The sequence below is a fragment of the Poromitra crassiceps genome (genome assembly GCF_964638095.1).
Source record: "Poromitra crassiceps genome assembly, chromosome: 1".
Lineage (NCBI taxonomy): Eukaryota > Metazoa > Chordata > Actinopteri > Beryciformes > Melamphaidae > Poromitra > Poromitra crassiceps.
This window is the reverse complement of record NC_139623.1, coordinates 59,086,733-59,107,948: the sequence shown is the minus strand read 5'-3', so window position 1 is coordinate 59,107,948 and position 21,216 is coordinate 59,086,733. Positions and strand designations below refer to the sequence as shown.

The 21,216-nt window shown below is 47.8% G+C and overlaps 1 protein-coding gene across 1 annotated transcript in view; it reads left to right on the top strand.

Moving 5' to 3' along the window:
• cdkal1 (CDK5 regulatory subunit associated protein 1-like 1) overlaps positions 1–21,216 on the top strand; it is a 689,646-nt gene that overhangs the window by 665,798 nt on the left and 2,632 nt on the right. The gene's annotated exons all lie outside the window — the stretch shown is intronic.

Below are 21,216 nucleotides of genomic sequence, written 5' to 3'. Positions count from 1 at the left end.
GTACCGTGAGTAGCAACGTAACGCTTGCCCGTGCTAACGTTACTTTCACCCCACTTTCCCACCCCTCTGCTGCCATTATGGGTCCCGCATTCAACTTTCTCATGCTCCTACTCACCCTACCCCCTGTTTTACTCCATGCTACTCCCTACCTGTTTTTCCCTCAGCCCAGCTTCCCCCCTCATATCCATTACTCTTCCCATTAACTCCTGCTTCTTAATAATAACTACAGGCTACACCATGATGCACTCATCCCCACTCGCTCTGCTGGCATCCTCCGCCGCCGCCGCTATCTCCACTGCATGAACTGGTACTGGACAACTCACTTGATTTTCTCCTCCTCACTGAAACCTGGCAACAACCTGATGACTTTTTCTCCCTCAACCAATCATCCCCCCCTGGCTTTAATTACATTTCTAAACCCCGCCCCTCCCGCCGTGGAGGTGGCCTTGCAGTGATATTCAACCAGAACTTTCGGACTTCAGAACTCATCCTCCCCACTGTCTCCTCATTTGAATCACTTGCCTTCAAAACCTGCTTCTCACTGACTGTTATTGTCATCTACCGGCCCCCCAAACCAAACCCATCCTTTTTATCTGATCTGTCTGAACTTCTCACAATTGCCTCATCCCTCTCCTCCCGTCTACTGCTCCTTGGCGACTTCAACATTCACATCGACTCACCGACCTCCAAGTTTACCTCTGAATTCACCACCTTACTGGACAACTTCAACCTCACCCAGCACGTCACTTTCCCCACCCATGTCAAAGGCCACATCCTCGACCTCGTCTGCTCCCTCAATCAACCAGTTCACAACATCCATCCGTCCCCATTCCCTCTGTCAGACCATAGCATCATCCAGTTCACTGTCCCATCCCCAACCCCACGTCCACAGATCCTCAGGCAAATCACCTTCCGGAAAATAAAATCCATTGACCCCCTCCAACTCTCCGATCTGATCTCCAACATTCTCCCCCAGGAACCTCCCCCCACCTCACCTGACGATCTCACCAACAACCTTAACAACACACTATCTGCTTCCCTCAACCTGCTGGCCCCTCTCAAAACAAAAACCGTCTCCTTCACCACCTCTGCACCCTGGTTCACACCTCAACTCCACACACTCAAACAGACCGGCCGCCAATTGGAAAGACTCATCAAGAAAACACCACTCACCGTTCACCTCGAAGCCTACAAACTCCACCTCTCAACCTACAAAGATGCCCTCACTGCCGCCAAGTCTGACTATTTCTCCTCCATCATCAACGACCCCAGCCGTAATCCCAAAACCCTCTTTTCCACCGTCAACAGCCTCCTCAAGCCCCGTACCGACGCCTTCCCTACCTCCTCATCTGAACAATACACTGCCTTCCTTCAATTCTTTGCTGACAAAATCACCACCATCTACCAATCACTGTCCCCTCTGTCCCCCCCAGCTGCCCCTACCCCTGCTTCTCTCCTCTCCATCCCGCTTGCCTTTCCTAGCCTCCCCCCCCACCGCCGTCTTTCCCGGTTCACCCCTGTCACTGCCTCCACCGTCTCCAAACTCATCAGCTCATCCAAACCCACAACCTGCTCCCTTGACCCCCTCCCCACCCCCCTTCTTAAATCATGCCTTCCTGTCATCTGCCCCTACCTCACAAACCTCTTCAACTCCTCACTCTCCCATGGCACTGTCCCCTCTGCTTTCAAAACTGCTGCTGTCACTCCCATCCTGAAGAAACCCGGTCTTGACCCATCCTGCCTCAATCACTACCGGCCTATCTCCAACCTCCCCTTCCTCTCAAAAACCCTGGAACGCATAGTAGCCACCCAACTTCAACACCACCTGCACTCCAATGATTTATTCGAACCCCTCCAATCTGGTTTCCGCCCCCTCCACAGCACTGAAACAGTACTCATCAAAGTCTTCAATGACCTCCTCACCTCTGCCGACTCCGGATCCCTCACCATCCTCATCGTCCTCGACCTGAGTGCAGCCTTCGATACCGTGAACCATAACATCCTGCTCTCCAGATTGGAAGATCTCGGTATCGAAGGTACTGCACTCAGGTGGATTCACTCCTACCTCTCCAACCGTTCTCAATTCATTTCCCTACACAACCACTCCTCTGCTCCCTCTATAGTCTCACATGGTGTCCCCCAAGGTTCTGTACTCGGTCCATTTCTGTTCATCACTTACATCCTCCCCCTCGGTCAGATCCTCCGTCACTTCAACCTGGACTTTCACTGTTATGCCGACGACACCCAGATCTACCTCAGCACCACCTCCCCCCACAACCCACCCCTCTCCCACATCAACTCCTGCCTGTCTGCTATCAATTCCTGGATGCAAGAAAATTTTCTACAACTCAACAGTGATAAAACAGAACTTCTCCTCATCGGCTCCAAGTCCACTCTCTCCAAAACCAACAACCCCACCCTCACCATCGATAACACCACTGTTTCCCCTTCCTCCCAGGCACGCAATCTCGGCGTCATCATCGACCCCACCCTTTCCCTTGAACCCCACATCCGTCAAATCGTCAAATCCTCCTTCTACCACCTCCGTAATATTGCCAAAATTCGCCCCTCCCTCTCACACTCCACTGCTGAAACTCATTCACGCCTTCATCTCCTCCCGCCTGGACTACTGCAACTCACTCCTTCACGGCATCAACTCCACCCTCATCAACAGACTCCAACTGGTTCAGAATGCAGCAGCTCGACTCCTCACCCACACCAAATCCTGGCACCACATCACCCCTGTCCTCAAAGAACTCCACTGGCTTCCCATCCCCTACCGCATCAACTACAAAATCCTGGTCATCACCTACAAAGCCCTTCATCAACTGGCCCCCCCTTACCTCACAGACCTCCTCTCCCCCTACCAACCCTCCCGGTCCCTCAGATCCTCCTCAGCCGACCTCCTTTCCACCCCCAAGTCCAAACTCCGCAGCTTTGGGGACAGAGCTTTCTCTCGGGCAGCTCCCAGACTCTGGAACGCCCTTCCCCAAGAAATCAGAACCTCAGAGTCCCTCACAGTCTTCCACTCCCGCCTCAAAACCCATCTCTTTTCCACCGCCTTCCCTTAGTCCCTCTGCTCCCTCCCCCCATCCTTGCTTGTGTGCTGTCTCTGTCTACTGTCTTGTCTCACCACTATCGCCCCCCCCCCCCCACATAGTACTCAGTGTTTAGTGTAATCTCTGTCGTTATATGTTTACTAACGTCACCCCCCGCCCCCCCCCAGTGTTTAGTTTTTGTGTAGCCTATTGTAAAGCGTCTTTGAGCCCTGGAAAAGCGCTATATAAGTCCCATCTATTATTATTATTAAGTGTGTGTTAGGACTGCGCCATTGTAATAATAAATCACAATTATTTAGACTGATATTGAGATCACGATAATTCAACGCAATTAGGCATCTCGCGGTCTACGCGCGCTCGATTCCTAGGCTCGCACAAACTGATGATGTCATAACTTCGCATCACTGATGACATCAGAATTGCTCTGATGGCATCACTGATGATGTCACAATGCCTTCATGCATTTATTGAACTTGAAAAAACGTGTCTTTAATACTGGATTTGTTTGAACTAAATATACTTGAGCTGAATTCAACTGAAGCCCCCCCCCAAAGAAATAATAAATCTAAAAAAGTTAAAAAAGGAATAGACTAATGAAAATAAACAATATATAAAAAATAATTGTTTTATCAGTGTTTACTAGTGTGTGTGTGTGTGTGTGTGTGTGTGTGTGTGTGTGTGTGGGGGGGGGGGGGGGGGCAGCTCTGCTGCTGTGAACACAGACAGAGTAGAAATGCTGTCTATTTGTCTGTTGTCTGTCTGTCTATTTGTCTGTTGTCTGTCTGTCTGTCTGTCTGTCTGTCTGTCTGTCTGTCTGTCTTGCACAAGCTAGCAGGTGGTGAACTATGGCGGTAATCCACATCTCCCCTCCTCTCTCCCACTGTGCAGACATTCACCTACTGGCACTTGGATTTTCACTTATCCTCCCTGGTAGTAATAGATTTTAGATTGTGCTATTCAGTCTCTCCAGGCACCCTGTTGTTAAAAGACACCCACAGAGAGACAGATAGACAGAGGGCCGAGAATCAGACAGACAGAGAGAGAGAGAGAGAGAGAGAGAGAGAGACACACACACACACACACACACACACGCACACACACAGACATAGAACAAGCCAGTGCACTAGACTTTCTTCTTACTAGGCATCTCGCGCGCTCGATTCCTAGGCTCTGTCCGCTGTCGGCGGAGTGCTTTTACCTCGACACTACACAGACACGCCCCCTACACTACACAGACACGCCCCCTACACTACACAGAGACGCCCCCTACACTACACAGACACGCCCCCCCGCCACTTTGAACGGCTGAGAGCAGAACCTGGCTGAAGAGTCCTTCTCAAGTACAGCAGGTGTGACAGTGTTGAGTGACTCTGACACATTCATTATGGTCGTCATTCTGTAACGAGAGGCTCGGTGTCAGACGCATGAGGAGTGACAGGGGAACTTGACATCATGGCTGTTAAGTAGCTGCCTCGCTGTCTGTCAAGTGTCTTCTACAGCAGGGGTTTTTCAAAGTGTGAGACTGTGGGCTCCCCCCAGACAAAGCTTAGAAAAAGGCTCCCCCCTCTCGCTCAATTCCTGGATGTCTATGGGATCATGATGTTGACCCAGATAGCTGGGTATGACCAGAGCCGTATAATAGAAGAGTTCCGACATCTCCATTCACTCCAATGGACCAGTTTTTTACTCTCAAGAGTTCCAGGAAGTAAGGTCCTGGATTAAGCAGCACTGTCGAGTTGCAGCAAAATAGACAGTTTGTGTTGTACTCTGAAAGGGTTTTTCCCCCCTTGAATCAAATTGTACATTATCAGCTTTATTTTAGCATGCAAAAGTAGCGCGAGACCCATTCCTGGCTGTTCATTGGCTAATGAGTGTCGCATTTTGCTCCTCCGCTGACGCCACTCTCTCTCTAGAGGACACTAGGTATGACTCTGACGCCACTCTCTCTCTAGAGGACACTAGGTATGACTCTGACGCCACTCTCTCTCTAGAGGACACTAGGTATGACTATTTGACACACGGTACTTCAGACGACACCAAAGACATTCAAAGTTCTGTCTGAAGGCATTTATTACTTTCTGACTCTGGGAAAGTAGGAAAAACAGTCAAATTAACCAAAACTACTGTATCTCTGAACTATCTCTTTAACCAAATCACAGGCTATTCTATGAGATCTCCTTTTGATAACTAATGTCATCTCCCCTGAAACTGCTTGGAGCCCCCCCCCCTGCGGAGGGTCACCTCCCACTTTGCGTTCACCTCACATCAAGCGGCCGCGTCAGCCAGACCATCTCCACCTAGTCCTAGTCCTTACCATAAGTGACTGCTGGATAGAGACACTGCATCATCTCCACCTAGTCCGTGACCCTTACTTACCATAAGTGACTGCTGGATAGAGACACTGCATGAAATAGGCCACACCCATCATTGGGGAAAGCTCTCCATTCACTTCCATACACCCGCGTCATTTCCCTTGAACATGGCTAAAAGCTGTCTGTGTGGTGGGCTGCACAGACCACAAATGTAAAAAAGAAAATCCCAAATTAAAGTTTTTTGTACTCCCGAGCAAAAAAAGGAAGCCAACGGAGGAGAGAGCACTGAGCCAGTCAGTTCCTCGCTATAAAACAGATGAGTGTGATGTGATGTGTGATGGTCTCAGGATATTTTGCTCTGTATTGACTGCCAGTAGGCTACAGGGTGCAAAAGTAATGCGAAATCTCACAGATTTGTTATTTGACGATAGTTAACTTAGCATCAATCCACTTTAACAGCAATGCCACATCAGTCACTCAAACTCACTCAAACTAGTCTGAAATGCATTGTTGCATTTCAGATTTTTAAATATGAAGTGAAATTAATATCAATACATTATCGTGATTGATTTAAGTAACGTTACTGGAAAATGTCGAAGTATTTCATGTCAGGCCACTGTGTGGGATCCTTTTCCAGCTTGGAGTAACATGAATGAAAAAGGACATTGATGGAGGCCTTTAAGTTTGTTTTTTTCATTATACATTCTGCTCTCTGTCGGAGGCAGTGTGCTGAAGTCATTCGTTGACAGATTTGTCTGTTTGAAAACCTTGTGAGGCTGTCCATATCTGTTCAGATTTCTTCCCGACGACTGCTTTTGCCTTTGAACTAGCGATCCCGGTTTCCCCAATGGTGGACGTGGCTTTGGAAGTGTGATGCGCGCTGCAGTGTCTCTATGTGTCATGCAGGCGTTGGCCTATTGTCCGCGGCCCTTACCATAAGTGACGGGTGGATGTGTCACACAGGCGGTGGCGGTCATAGGATCCTGCAGCCATTGTGTGGGCTAACACAGGCAGCCATTCAGAGGAGAGCGGAGGAGGAGAGGATGGAGAGAGCCAGGACACACGGCGTGCAGCTGCTCACGCACACGCTAAAATAACACGTGACGTGTAGGTGTATAGAGAGCTAAAGTCACGCCCGTGGCATATGAACCAATCCTCCATTTATTTTCCATTTGGTAAAATGCTTAGGAAATAGTTTGACTTGGTCTAACCAAGCGATTCTATTTAGAATCAGGAGAGACCATACATTGGGATGGCCAATCCAAGGATCTCGAGCCGTATGCGGCTCTTTGCTCGTTCTTATGCGGCTCTTCAATTCACATCAAATTGTATGTGAGTGTGTTTCTAACACTACATACAGGCCATGTTTATGTATAGCAGTGCTTCAGTGTGAGAGCCAACCACTTCAAACCAATCACATACCTTGGAAATGGAAAGCAAAAAAGGCAGCTAATCTTAACCAATCACCTTGGAAATGGGGAAAATGGAAGAAAATAATAATAATGTGATTTCACTATTGGGTTTTCCAACATTTTCTTTTAAGGCAAGTTTTCTCTAAAAATGGCAGGGAAAATGTAAAAGTAAGCACAAATATGAAGACGAACACAGGATGTTTTTAGAAGAGTGGGAGATTTAATATTTTTTTCTTGAATGTAATGGCAAGCCATTCATGGCGCCCTAACTCCAACCTACCTTTCCTTTTCAAAACCCTCGAACGCATTGTCGCCACCCAACTCCACTCCCATCTCCAATCCAATAACCTCTATGAACCCCTTCAGTCCGGCTTCCGTCCATTTCACAGCACCGAGAGTGCCCTGGCCAAGGTCATCAACGATCTACTCATCTCTGCAGACTCAGGTGCCCTCAACATCCTGATACTATACTAGACCTCAGCGCAGCCTTTAATACAGTGTGTCATTCCATCCTCCTCCAAAGGCTGTGCCAACTGAGTGTTGAGGACACCGCACTGGACTGGCTCACCTACCTCACTGACAGACAACAGTTCATCTCCCTCTGTGGTCACACCACCCTCTCCTGTCATGCAGGGGGACCCCCAAGGCTCAGTCCTTGGCCCCCTGCTCTTCATCTTTTACATACTCCCCCTTGGTCACATCATCCACAAATTCAACCTGGACTTCCACTGCCACACCGACGATACCCAGATCTACATCAGCACAAAATCCATTCAGAACCTACCCCTCACCCACATTGAAACCTGCATATCGTCGCTGTCGTTCCAGGACCTCGAATCTCCAAAACAGCAACTTTTCAGGAAGTTAAAAAAACCTGTTTGCTCTTAAAATACTGAACCAAACGTCGTCAAAGTTGGCACATGTCTTAATTATAGTTAGTTTCCCGCTGAATGTGTCATTACTTTATTAATATCTTACCTGGATACGCTCAAATTATGTTGTTTATATTATCAGTCCGACTTAGAAGCACTTTCTCCCGGCCAGTCAGGCGGGAGAGAGTCGTATGCTCATGCACGAGCCCCAAGCTTCGGGCCGCGGGGGCGCGCGCAGGAGCAACAGCGCGCCCCTCGCCTCTCATCATGGCCGAGGCGGGGCTTTCGCATGGGGTGAGAATAGTCTGACAACGTAGCGTTAACGTTACTTTATTCTCGTCAGAAAACACTCCGATTTGCATGTTAAAACAAGTTCGCAGCCTAGGAATAACTGGAAAACATTTTATTGATCTATTCACGTCAGGGAAGCCAGGATTAAACAAAATGATATCAGAAATACACAGCACGTCTGCCGTGTGACTTTTCCGGGTTTAGTGTCCTGCGTGGGGGGGTACAGATGGAGGTAGGGGACGAATTTCGAGGTTTGACTGACAGATTGAGGGCGAATGGCGTTACGAGATTTACTCACAAGCTCGTTTTAATGCTTTTCCATTGGTTGCATTTGGTAAAAACCACACAGAGAAGGGTGACCAATGGCACTGATTTATGACATAAAGTAAAAAAGTGAAAAAAGGGACATTCAAGGTCCTGGCACAACAGCGACGATATCCACAATAAAAACCTGGCTGACCCACAACTTCCTCAAAGTGACAAGACAGCACTACTTCTGTTCGGCACTAAATCCACACAGCAAAACCGGACCCATCATACTCACCATTGAGGACACAACCATCACCCCCTCCCCCCTGGCTCGCAACCTGGGCTTCATCCTGGACCCCACCCTCTCATTTGATCCCCATGTCAAGATTCAAGATTCAAGATTCAATAGTTTTATTGCCATATCAACCAAAATTGATTGGAATTTGTCTTGGCATGCTCAAACAGACAAAACAATCACAGTAACAGACCATGAGAGACAGACAATACAACTACACATCTGCTGCAATGTATAAAAAGTAGGAACATGCAATCAAAAACAACTGCAAAATGCAAAACAGTATGCAATACAGTGTACAGTGCAGGGTAGGCACAGGCGGCTAGTGCAACCAAAAAAAGTGCACAATGCATTAAAGTGTCTGGTGCATTAAAAGACCAGGGGGTCAAATTAAATTGGGGTGGTGAACTGAACTGAGGAGGAGTTAAGGGCCCTCACTGCTTCAGGGTACGAGCTGTTACGCAGACGAGTGGTTCGGCATTTGATGCTGCGTACCCTTCTTCCCGAAGGAAGGGTGGCAAAGAGAGCATTGGCTGGATGGGAGGGGTCCCTTATTATCTTCAGCCCTAGCTTCAATATGCGCTCGTTATAAATATTGCATAATCTCGGCAAATCCTTACCTACGATCTTCGATGCCGTTTTCACGACCCTGTTCAGCTCTTCTCTGTCTTCAGCTGAACAATTACCAAACCAAACTGTGATAGAGAATGTGAGCACACTCTCTATCATAGCTCGGTAGAAGTGACACATCCCTATCTTTGAGACTTTGAATTTCCTGAGTTGCCTCAGGAAGAACAAACGTTGGTGGGCTTTCTTTACGATAAGGCTCACATTGACGTTCCATTTAAGAGAAGAGGAAATCGTGGTCCCCAGGAATTTGAAACTTTCCACCTTCTCAACAGCCTGATCATTTATGATTAAAGGCTGGAGTTCAGCTTTATTTTTGCGGAAATCCACAATCATCTCCTTGGTTTTGGAGATGTTGAGGGTTAAGTTGTTCTGGGCACACCACTCGACAAGTGAAGAGACTTCTGCTCTGTAAGCTGTTTCATCATTACAGGAGATCAGACCTGTCACAGTGGTGTCATCCGCAAATTTAAATATTTTGACTAAGTCGGAAAGCGAGATGCAGTCGTTGGTATAAAATAAATAAAGTAAAGAGGACAAAACACAACCCTGGGGAGCACCCATGCTAATGGGCAGTGGCTTGGATAGCCTGTTATTGACTCTGACCACTTGTGACCTGTTGGTCAGAAAGTCAAATATCCAATCACACATGGACTTGTTAACGCCCATCTGAAGGAGTTTGTCGCACAGCCTAGCTGGTATTATATTATTAAAAGCAGAACTAAAATCAATAAACAAAATGCGTGCATAAGTAGAATTGGCCTCAAGGTGCTGCAGGATGGAATGGATACAGAGGGATACAGCATCCTCTACAGACCTCTTCTTCCTATATGCAAATTGAAACGAATCAAGTGTCACATTAGACAGATACTTGGCTACTAGCTTTTCAAATACCTTCATAATTACAGAAGTCAAAGCCACAGGTCTGTAATCGTTTAAACAGCTAACATTTGTTTTCTTTGGTACAGGAACAATTATAGCTGATTTAAAACAAGCAGGGACTTTACACGCATTAAGGGACAAATTGAAAATGTCAGTAAAAACCAGAGACAATTCGTCTGCGCACCACTTCCAGGTCGGGACCAGCTGCCTTTCTAGAGTTCTGACATTTTAGCAGGTTCCTAACTTCATGTTCCTCTATCAGGAACGGAGGATCTAGAGGCACAGTGGAGCTGGAAAAGCTAGAGTCAGCCATAGGCTGAGCCTCAAATCTACAGTAGAACTCATTCAATTTGTTAGGGAGTGAGGGGTTCGTCGTCTAGGACGGCATGATTAGTTTTATAATTTGTGATTTGTTTTAGGCTATGCCAAACTCCCTTACTGTCGTTGGCATTTAGTTTAGATTCTAGTTTGGCCTTGTAGCTGGCTTTAGCCTTCTTAACTGCGTTTTCAATTTTATACTTGGCAATTTTATATTGGGCCGTGTCCCTGGACTGAAAAGCCTTCTTTCTCTCTAGGTAAAGTAGTTTAATCTCCTTGCTAAACCACGGTTTGTTGTTACTATAGACAGACACAGTCTTAGAGGGAATGCAGATATCTTCCACAAAGTGGATATATGAGGTCACAGCATCAGAGTATTCATCTAGATCATTGTCTTTAAAAACAGACCAGTCTGTGGAGTCAAAACAGTCCTTTAGGCAGTCGCGTGCTTCATCTGACCATTGTTTCACAGTTCTTTTAGTTGGTTTAACGGCTTTCAGTTTTTGACGATACCTGGGAATGAGGAAGACGGTGTTGTGGTCCGACTGACCCAATGGCGGCCACGCTACAGAGTGGTAAGCGTCGGGGATGACACAGTAGCAGTGGTCTAATGTCTTGTCTCCTCTGGTGGCGACGCGAATTTGTTGCCTGTACTTGGGGAGTGACTTCTTCACGTTCACATGATTAAAATCTCCTAATAATAAAACCACTGAGTCCGGGTTAGAGTTCTCCACTGCCGTGATTTGCATTGCCAGCTGCTTGCAGGCGTCCTTAGCTCCGGCGCTGGGGGGAATATAGACCGCGACCAGGATAACTGAGGCAAAGTCTCTCGGTAGATAAAAAGGCCTGCATCTGACAAATAGCGTCTCAAGCTCCGGAGAGCAGGACCGAAATAGAATGGTTGAATCAGAACACCATCTCTGGTTGATGTAAAAGCAGACTCCCCCACCTTTTTTCTTCATAGAGTCCTCCGTACGATCGGCTCGGAGAAGTGAGAAGCCAGGTAGAGAGACTCCAGAGTCTGGTATGTTCTCATCCAGCCATGTTTCGGTAAAACAGAGCACCGAGCTGTTTGCAGCGTCACGCTTGGCACGGATAAGAGTGGCCAATTCGTCCTGTTTGTTGACCAAGGAACGGACGTTAGACAGGATTATGCTGGGAAGCGGAGAGCGATGTTTCCTCTGTCGTAGTCGTACCAGGACGCCTCCACGCTTCCCTCTTCTCCTCGGTGGACGCTTGTGGCTGTGCTGGTTAGCACAGTCACTGTTAGCATAGCAGCTCCATCATCAAGACTTCTTACTTCCAACTCTGCAATATTGCCAAAATCAGACACTCTCTCCCCCCTGCTGCTGAATCCATCATCCAGGCCTTCATCTCCTCCCGCCTTGACTACTGCAACTCCCTCCTCACCGGCATCACCTCCCGCTCCCTCCATAGACTCCAGATGGTTCAGAATTCAGCCTGCTCACAAACACCCGGTCCTGCGATCACTCTTTTTCTCCACTCCCACCTCGTCATATACTGCAGATCGCTCAGGAACCCTTGTCGTCACTTTGTCATGAGTGAGAATGTGTTGAAAAGCCCATGTTGTATGCTGTGATTGGCTAGTTATGTTCTAGATAACATGATTGGTTGCTTTGGACTTTTAAATGAGGGAGGAGGGGAAGTCCTTTTAAGGATTTGAACAATATAATTTAACCTTTTTTGTGGGGAAAAACCATCAGACACATTATTCGAAGTAGAGTATTTTATACAAATCTTGAAACATGACTTTAGGGCGTCTTTAAACATTTACAAGACTTCTGCTGCAGAGAAAATAAGCGATACATTAGATAGGGCTACAGCATGTACACAGTCAAGGATTCAACTTCTCCCTCAATTAAGTGAGATGGAGATCAAACTAAAAAAAATATGAAAGGCAAATCCCTGGTGGACTTGATTAAAGGTTAGTCTGGAAAGCCCCTAATCAATTGCTCAATATGGCCATGCATAATCCACCTGCCCGGCGATAAGGCGTCTCACAGGCTGTCATGCGGGAGGCGAAGTATCGGACACCTCACAAGGTCGCCCAGATCGATCCCCACTGCACCCAGAGGTGCTGATAGAGTCTCTGGAGAGCGGAGTCCCACTCTCTCTCACCCTGTTTTGTAATGCTCAAATTAAAGGCTGCAAGTGGAGTTTTGGGGGTGTTGTGGGGTTTGTGTCTGCCTTGGCTTGATGGAAAATTCCCCCACCCAAGCTATCATTGTCAGAAATGATAACACAAAATAAATGTGTCATGAAATGCAATGTTAACTCATTGAATGCCATGGACGGACATGTTCGTCATTTCAAGTAGTGACGTAGAGTGCCAAGGACGGACATGTTCGTCAATTGCGTTTTTTGACGGTGGGGCGTCGATCAAAGCCTTCTGCCTCTCCTGTACAAATATTATAGCTATTGGAGGTCTATAACCTATTTTACAGAACCCTTAGGTGGCGACAGTGCTCTCCACATAACAGAAAGGCAAGGAAAAAACAAAGAAGAAGTCGTTATGGAAACGGAAATCGCATCGCATCCGTATGCATCGATATGCTGAAGCACGTTACTGCAGCTGTGCCTGCAGCAGCCAATCTGCTCCCACAATTGAGCCGCTCCGTGTCGGTTGCGACAGCACGACAGCACATCCACACCGTGGAGTTGTTATTCTCAACTGGAAGCATCGTTGCCGGTGACAAACACACGCGGAACGCTGTAAAAAAGCTGGATGTCGCGGGTGGCACAGCAAACTCAGCAGAGAGCCACCACAGACAGGAGGAGGAGTGTGCAGTTGAGGCGAGGCGGGGCGGGGCGGGGCGGGGCGGGGGGGGGGGCACGCAGAGCAGCACGCAACACCCAGACAGACCCAGGCAGCAGGACAGGATTGACAAACGCAAGCCAGAATATCCGATGCCCACCAGCAGCAAGCTTCAGAGTCAGTGATGTGCTTGAAATGTTTAATTTCACAAAAGGCCAATTATCTCAGCTTCTAGAAAAAAATTGATGTTTTTGGATGAATCAAGCTATTTTCTCCGGCTCATAACTAAAGAACGGAAAATGGGATCAATATACTTTTTTTTGCAGATGATAGAATAGAGTCTCATCGTTCTTTGTGCGTGTTCAGTGTTTACATAGTAATATCACACAATATTCTGTGGGCCTCGAGAAATCACTGAAAACGCTCTGAAACTCTGGCACTGGGAGCGTCCGTTCTCCAAAAGTGGCTGGCATTCAATGAGTTAATGGCTGAAAAGGAGAGGGGAATAGCGCCCGCTATCAACATTCAAATGTGTTTTAGACAGCAGCTGAATCCCATCAATACTACAGAGTACTTCAGCAGCTCTGTCCTCACAGAGACGAGTTTCAGCGGCTCTGTCCTCAGAGAGACGAGTTTCAGCGGCTCTGTCCTCACAGAGACGAGTTTCAGCGGCTCTGTCCTCAGAGAGACAGGTGTTTCAGCAGCTCTGTCCTCAGAGAGACGTGTTTCAGCGGCTCTGTCCTCAGAGAGACATGTGTTTCAGCGGCTCTGTCCTCACAGAGACGAGTTTCAGCGGCTCTGTCCTCAGAGAGACAGGTGTTTCAGCGGCTCTGTCCTCAGAGAGACAGGTGTTTCAGCGGCTCTGTCCTCAGAGAGACAGGTGTTTCAGCGGCTCTGTCCTCAGAGAGACAGGTGTTTCAGCGGCTCTGTCCTCAGAGAGACGTGTTTCAGCGGCTCTGTCCTCACAGAGACAGGTGTTTCAGCGGCTCTGTCCTCAGAGAGACGTGTTTCAGCGGCTCTGTCCTCAGAGAGACATGTGTTTCAGCGGCTCTGTCCTCAGAGAGACGTGTTTCAGCGGCTCTGTCCTCACAGAGACAGGTGTTTCAGCGGCTCTGTCCTCAGAGAGACATGTGTTTCACCGGCTCTGTCCTCAGAGAGACAGGTGTTTCAGCGGCTCTGTCCTTAGAGAGACAGGTGTTTCAGCGGCTCTGTCCTCAGAGAGACAGGTGTTTCAGCGGCTCTGTCCTCAGAGAGACATGTGTTTCAGCGGCTCTGTCCTCAGAGAGACATGTGTTTCACCGGCTCTGTCCTCAGAGAGACAGGTGTTTCACCGGCTCTGTCCTCAGAGAGACAGGTGTTTCAGCGGCTCTGTCCTCAGAGAGACATGTGTTTCAGCAGCTCTGTCCTCAGAGAGACATTTCACCGGCTCTGTCCTCAGAGCGACAGGTGTTTCAGCGGCTCTGTCCTCACAGAGACAGGTGTTTCAGCGGCTCTGTCCTCAGAGAGACGTGTTTCAGCGGCTCTGTCCTCACAGAGACAGGTGTTTCAGCGGCTCTGTCCTCAGAGAGACATGTGTTTCACCGGCTCTGTCCTCAGAGAGACAGGTGTTTCAGCGGCTCTGTCCTCAGAGAGACAGGTGTTTCAGCGGCTCTGTCCTCAGAGAGACATGTGTTTCACCGGCTCTGTCCTCAGAGAGACAGGTGTTTCAGCGGCTCTGTCCTCAGAGAGACATGTGTTTCAGCGGCTCTGTCCTCAGAGAGACATGTGTTTCAGCGGCTCTGTCCTCACAGAGACATGTGTTTCAGCAGCTCTGTCGTCACAGAGACAGGTGTTTCAGCAGCTCTGTCCTCACAGCAGAGCATGTGAGCGGAGCGATGATAATTACTGCTCCTCGCTCCCGGAGCGGCCCTGTCCACCCGCTCCAGCGCTCAAGGCCGCTCCCGGCCGCTCCGCTCCAGACCGCTCCATACAGATTTCACCCACTCGCACTCACCGCTCAAAAGAAGAAAAACGAAAAAGAGGCCAGGGTGTTTTAATTTGCGTTTAAACGCCTGGGCAATGGGCATTGCTCACTACAAATAACATGATCTCAGCAGAGTCGGCTGCATGTTCGTTTCTCTTCCTTCTCGTCTCGCCGCAGCTGGCAAGAAAATAGTGGGCGTGCACATGGCCACGCACCATGCATTCTGTTTCGAACATGTTGTGATCGAAACTGGAGCGGGACTGAGTGGGTGATCGGTGTTAATTGATCGGTGCCGCTCCAACTTTCACTCCGGTACCACTCTGGTCCCCGCTCACCACTCAAGCCAAGATCCCCCCGCTCCGCTCACATGCTCTGCCTCACAGAGAAAGGTGTTTCACCGGCTCTGTCCTCACAGAGACATGTTTCACCGGCTCTGTCCTCAGAGATGTGTTTCAGTGTCTCTCTCCTCACAGAGACGTGTTTCAGCGGCTCTGTCCTCACAGAGATGTGTTTCAGTGGCTCTGTCCTCACAGAGACATGTGTTTCAGCTGCTCTGTCCTCAGAGATGTGTTTCAGTGTCTCTCTCCTCACAGAGATGTGTTTCAGCGGCTCTGTCCTCACAGAGATGTGTTTCAGTGGCTCTGTCCTCACAGAGACATGTGTTTCAGCTGCTCTGTCCTCAGAGATGTGTTTCAGTGTCTCTGTCCTCAGAGACAGGTGTTTCAGCGGCTCTGTCCTCACAGAGACAGGTGTTTCAGCGGCTCTGTCCTCACAGAGACAGGTGTTTCAGCGGCTCTGTCCTCACAGAGACAGGTGTTTCAGCGGCTCTGTCCTCACAGAGACAGGTGTTTCAGCAGCTCTGTCCTCACAGAGACAGGTGTTTCAGCGGCTCTGTCCTCACAGAGACAGGTGTTTCACCGGCTCTTTTCTCACAGAGACAGGTGTTTCAGCAGCTCTGTCCTCAGAGACATGTGTTTCAGCGGCTCTGTCCTCACAGAGACAGGTGTTTCAGCAGCTCTGTCCTCAGAGACATGTGTTTCAGCGGCTCTGTCCTCACAGAGACAGGTGTTTCAGCAGCTCTGTCCTCAGAGAGACAGGTGTTTCAGCAGCTCTGTCCTCACAGAGACAGGTGTTTCAGCGGCTCTGTCCTCAGAGAGACAGGTGTTTCAGCGGCTCTGTCCTCACAGAGACATGTGTTTCAGCGGCTCTGTCCTCAGAGAGACAGGTGTTTCAGCAGCTCTGTCCTCACAGAGACAGGTGTTTCAGCAGCTCTGTCCTCACAGAGACAGGTGTTTCAGCGGCTCTGTCCTCAGAAACAGGTGTTTCAGCAGCTCTGTCCTCAGAGAGACATGTGTTTCAGCAGCTCTGTCCTCACAGAGACATGTGTTTCAGCAGCTCTGTCCTCAGAGAGACAGGTGTTTCAGCGGCTCTGTCCTCAGAGAGACAGGTGTTTCAGCGGCTCTGTCCTCAGAGAGACAGGTGTTTCAGCGGCTCTGTCCTCAGAGAGACAGGTGTTTCAGCGGCTCTGTCCTCAGAGAGACATGTGTTTCAGCAGCTCTGTCCTCACAGAGACATGTGTTTCAGCAGCTCTGTCCTCACAGAGACATGTGTTTCAGCAGCTCTGTCCTCACAGAGACAGGTGTTTCAGCAGCTCTGTCCTCACAGAGACAGGTGTTTCAGCGGCTCTGTCCTCAGAGAGACAGGTGTTTCAGCGGCTCTGTCCTCACAGAGACATGTGTTTCAGCGGCTCTGTCCTCAGAGAGACAGGTGTTTCAGCAGCTCTGTCCTCACAGAGACAGGTGTTTCAGCAGCTCTGTCCTCACAGAGACAGGTGTTTCAGCGGCTCTGTCCTCAGAAACAGGTGTTTCAGCAGCTCTGTCCTCAGAGAGACATGTGTTTCAGCAGCTCTGTCCTCACAGAGACATGTGTTTCAGCAGCTCTGTCCTCAGAGAGACAGGTGTTTCAGCGGCTCTGTCCTCAGAGAGACATGTGTTTCAGCAGCTCTGTCCTCACAGAGACATGTGTTTCAGCAGCTCTGTCCTCACAGAGACATGTGTTTCAGCAGCTCTGTCCTCAGAGAGACATGTGTTTCAGCAGCTCTGTCCTCAGAGATGTGTTTCAGTGTCTCTGTCCTCACAGAGACAGGTGTTTCAGCGGCTCTGTCCTCACAGAGACGTGTTTCAGTGTCTCTGTCCTCAGAAACAGTTGTTTCAGCGGCTCTGTCCTCACAGAGACGTGTTTCAGCGGCTCTGTCCTCACAGAGACAGGTGTTTCAGTGGATCTGTCCTCACAGAGACAGGTGTTTCAGTGGATCTGTCCTCACAGCCAGCTTCTCTCAGTGTAGTTTCAGGATGATTGGCAGAGCGACACCGCGGGGCACATCTGCATGCACGGCTCTTGACGGCGTGCCAGACACACAACCCACTCGAAATATGCACACTAGCACTTGTACCGAACTTTCAACAAAGAAGATAAGAAAACGCCGCAGCAAGGCCATGTGCAGCCGATGCCATGAGTTCAACTCAAACACAATCGCTATCTTGTTACAGCGACTTGCTTCAGGCAGTGTTCACTTTGTTAGCCAACTTGCATTAGCTCCATTACAATCCATGCACCTTCTCAACTACAGTTTGTGTCAATTGACAATGTCTGTATTAACTATATCTGTATCAAATCTCAATACGGGGGCACGGTGGCTCAGTGGTAGAGCTGTCGCCTCACAGTCAGAAGGTCCTGAGTTCGATTCTCGCCTGGGACACTGTGGGCGCTGTGGTTGTGTTCCCCCCCCATATCTTCAGTGCCTACTGCCCAGGTGGGGTATCTCGTCGTAAGGGCCTTTCTGTCTGTGTGGAGTTTGCATGTTCTCCCCGTGCTCCCCCAGGGGGTTCCTCCGTATATAACCCCCCCACTAAAAACATGCAGAAGATCAGATCGTCATCGTCATCCGACCAGTGACGACAACATCCGAAGTTGGTCCCCGGGCGCTGTACGAGAAAGCGACCACTGCTCCTGGCCTGCCCCCTGGAGGAAAGGACAAGCCTGGATGGGTCAAATGCAGAGGACATATTTCACCGGCCACCATCAGCATGAGTGTGTGTAGTGGCCGCATGCATGTGTTGTAGTGTGTTGTGTGACAATAAAGACGGGCTGCCGTCTGAAAATAGTTTAATAGTTTAGTTTAATAACTGTCAAACTAAATGAATGACTGCAAAACTGTTTACAGTTTTCTGATATAATACTGATGTTGTAATGATACAAATCTGGTTGAAAATCTGTGGTGTCTGTCCGTCTGCGTTCATTCATATCTTCACTTCCATTCATTTTCAAAGACAGCTGTCCGTCCATGGAGCACTGATGTCTCCAGCAAATGTGCATACGTTTTGATGGACACAAAGTTCAAGGGGGCTGAACATTTTCTGGATGCACATATGGGATGGATGGATTCGTCACCGAAAGCAGAAATACCAGAAACAGAGAAACATGACAGTCTCCCCGCATCTCCAAAATGGTAGTTTAGAAGCCACAATATTGTTCTAATATCAACAACTAGCCAACGGATATCAAAGCTGGTGGGCTTTATGCAAAGAGCGTGACTCAAACTGGTTAAAGTTATTATGGGTGGCGTTTTGAGCCTGGCGAACACTTAGTTAGCAAATGTAGCTCACAGCTAACAGCCCACGTCCTCCTGACTACAAAGTGCACGTGCTGCGCTTCCCCAGGTCATCTAAAAAACAACGCAACGGACATAAGGGATTTCATTCCCAGAGGTGGAAAGTACTCAAGTACTTCAGGATTTTTTAAATGAGGATTCATACTTTGCCCCCCAATATGTTATTTAAAATGTTTCAGAACAATGCACAGATAAGACAAACGAACATGCTCAGACACAGGAAAAGAAAAGAAAAAAAAAACATATTATCAACATTCAGTATTACAACATCATTACCAGCCGCATAAGGTGCTTTTGTGCTTGTGAGAGATATATGAGAGAGAGAGAGAGAGAGAGAGAGAGAGAGAGAGAGAGAGAGAGAGAGAGAGAGAGAGCGAGCGCATATCATTTATGAAGACACCCAGGGCCAAGGATCTCATGACTCAGCTGATCTATATAGCAGAATACTGGTGTTATTGAAAAGAAAAAAATATATATATATTTTTAGCAGTTTCCGAGTCCAGTTCTTTGAAAAAACCCGATGTAAGAAAGATGGGGAGGTTTTGACACAGATAGAGGAACCTGGGAAGTGAAACCATCTTAACTGAGTTTATACGGCCAATCATGGACAAAGGCAGGATTTTCCAGTTTTCTATACATTGTTTAAGTCTTGAGACAAAATCACAAAAATTCAACTTAAATATTAGTTTATGGTCCCTGGGTATAGTCAAGCCAAGATAGGTGAGGCCGTGCTTAGCCAGTTTGAATGGGAGATTTTCCAGGAAACCGGGAGTGAAGACATCAGAAAGAGGCATAAAGTAACTCTTTGTTCAGTTGATTGTGGATCCGGACACCCTACCGAAGGAGGCGATTAATTCTAGGAGAGGGGGGATCGATTCTTCTGAATTATGTAGGTATAATATTACATCATCAGCGTACAAACTAATATGCGTCTCAATACCTCCAACCTTCAGGCCTGCAATGCTCGGATGACTTAAAAAAATTCTAACTATCTGGGACCCGTTTCTAGCCTACCTCAATGAGGTTAGGGGCGGCAGGTGATTTGCCTGGCTGGTTCCTCATGGACCCCTTGCGTGGGACCCCATGCACAACATCTCTTAAGCACATAAGGATGCTATGAGGATAGTAGCAGAACGTTGTAATTTTGAGTGTCGATATTATATGTATGCTTTACTTTCTTTTCCTTTCCTGTGTCTGAGCCTGTTCGTTTGTTTTGTTTGTGTATTGTTCTAAGTAAAGTTGAAAATAAAATATTGAAAAAAGAAAAGAAAAATCTGAATTTAGTCTCTTCACTGTTAACTAATGTGTTTTTTTCTCCTGACTCGGCCCCCCCATCTTTCACTGTGGCTTCCCTTCAGTAGTGGATGTCTTTTTAATGGTCCTACACATTAGGACTAAATGGACTCTCTGATTACACGCATCTGATGTGTTGGCTCACTAGCACTCCGCTGTCAAACCTCCCCGTTTGATTTGTGACCGCGGCCAATTGACTTGATCTGAAGATTCCCTAATTATGAATTATGGACATGAGTTTCGCTGTGAGCTGCTGTGTGTGTGTGTGTTTGTGTGTGTGTGTGTGTGTGTGTGTGTGTGTGTGTGTGTGTGTGTGTGTGTGTGCGCGTGCGCGTGTGTGTGCGTGCGTGTGCGTGTGCGCGCATGTGTGTGTGTGTGTGTGTGTGTGTATGGGAAGGGTAGTAGCTAGTAACATTGCTGATACAAAAAATGTAATCTGAAACCTTATAGCTCAACCTATCTTTGGCCTCTATTTAATCCTGGAGTCATCTAGATTGAATCTAGATATGGCATGGAGCCATATTTAACTGATATTAATCATAACGGTATAGGAAACTGTATTTCCTAAACTATCTGCCATCCCCCCAAAAATCTCATTCCAATCCTACCTGGATGTATTTGCACAAACTCTTTCTAGATATGATCTTGATACATCTCCTGTCTGCACGAGGTTGACCTCTGCCCTCCCTGTGGGGTGGAGGGTGTGTAGTTCCCTGTAAAGGGATCAATGACGTATCACAACATCATTATTATTATTATTATTATTATTATTATTATTATTATTATTATTATTATTATTATTATTATTATTACATCATGAGAAATAAATGACCTAGCCTGGTAAAAAAAATATCCTCATAACGTGATCTCACGTTCTGTTTCGCTCTACATATCAGTGTGGCCTCCAGCCTGTCCACAGTGATTTCAGTGGGCGGGAGTACTTGCCTTGACAGACAACTTCAGTCAATTAGCATCGCCAAATTCAGTCGGAAGAACGGCGAAAACGTCTTTTCCACCGATAAACTCCGCTGGTGCATAATTGTTCTGGTTTAATTGTTAATGGGTCTATTTCTGCAATAACTGCATACAGCTGTGTTTACTCTACTAACGTTAACGTTACTGCTTGTTGCTTCGGGAGACACTGTTACAGTTTTGCCCTGATTGGCCGGTTACATTGTAGTTTCAGGAAATCGATGT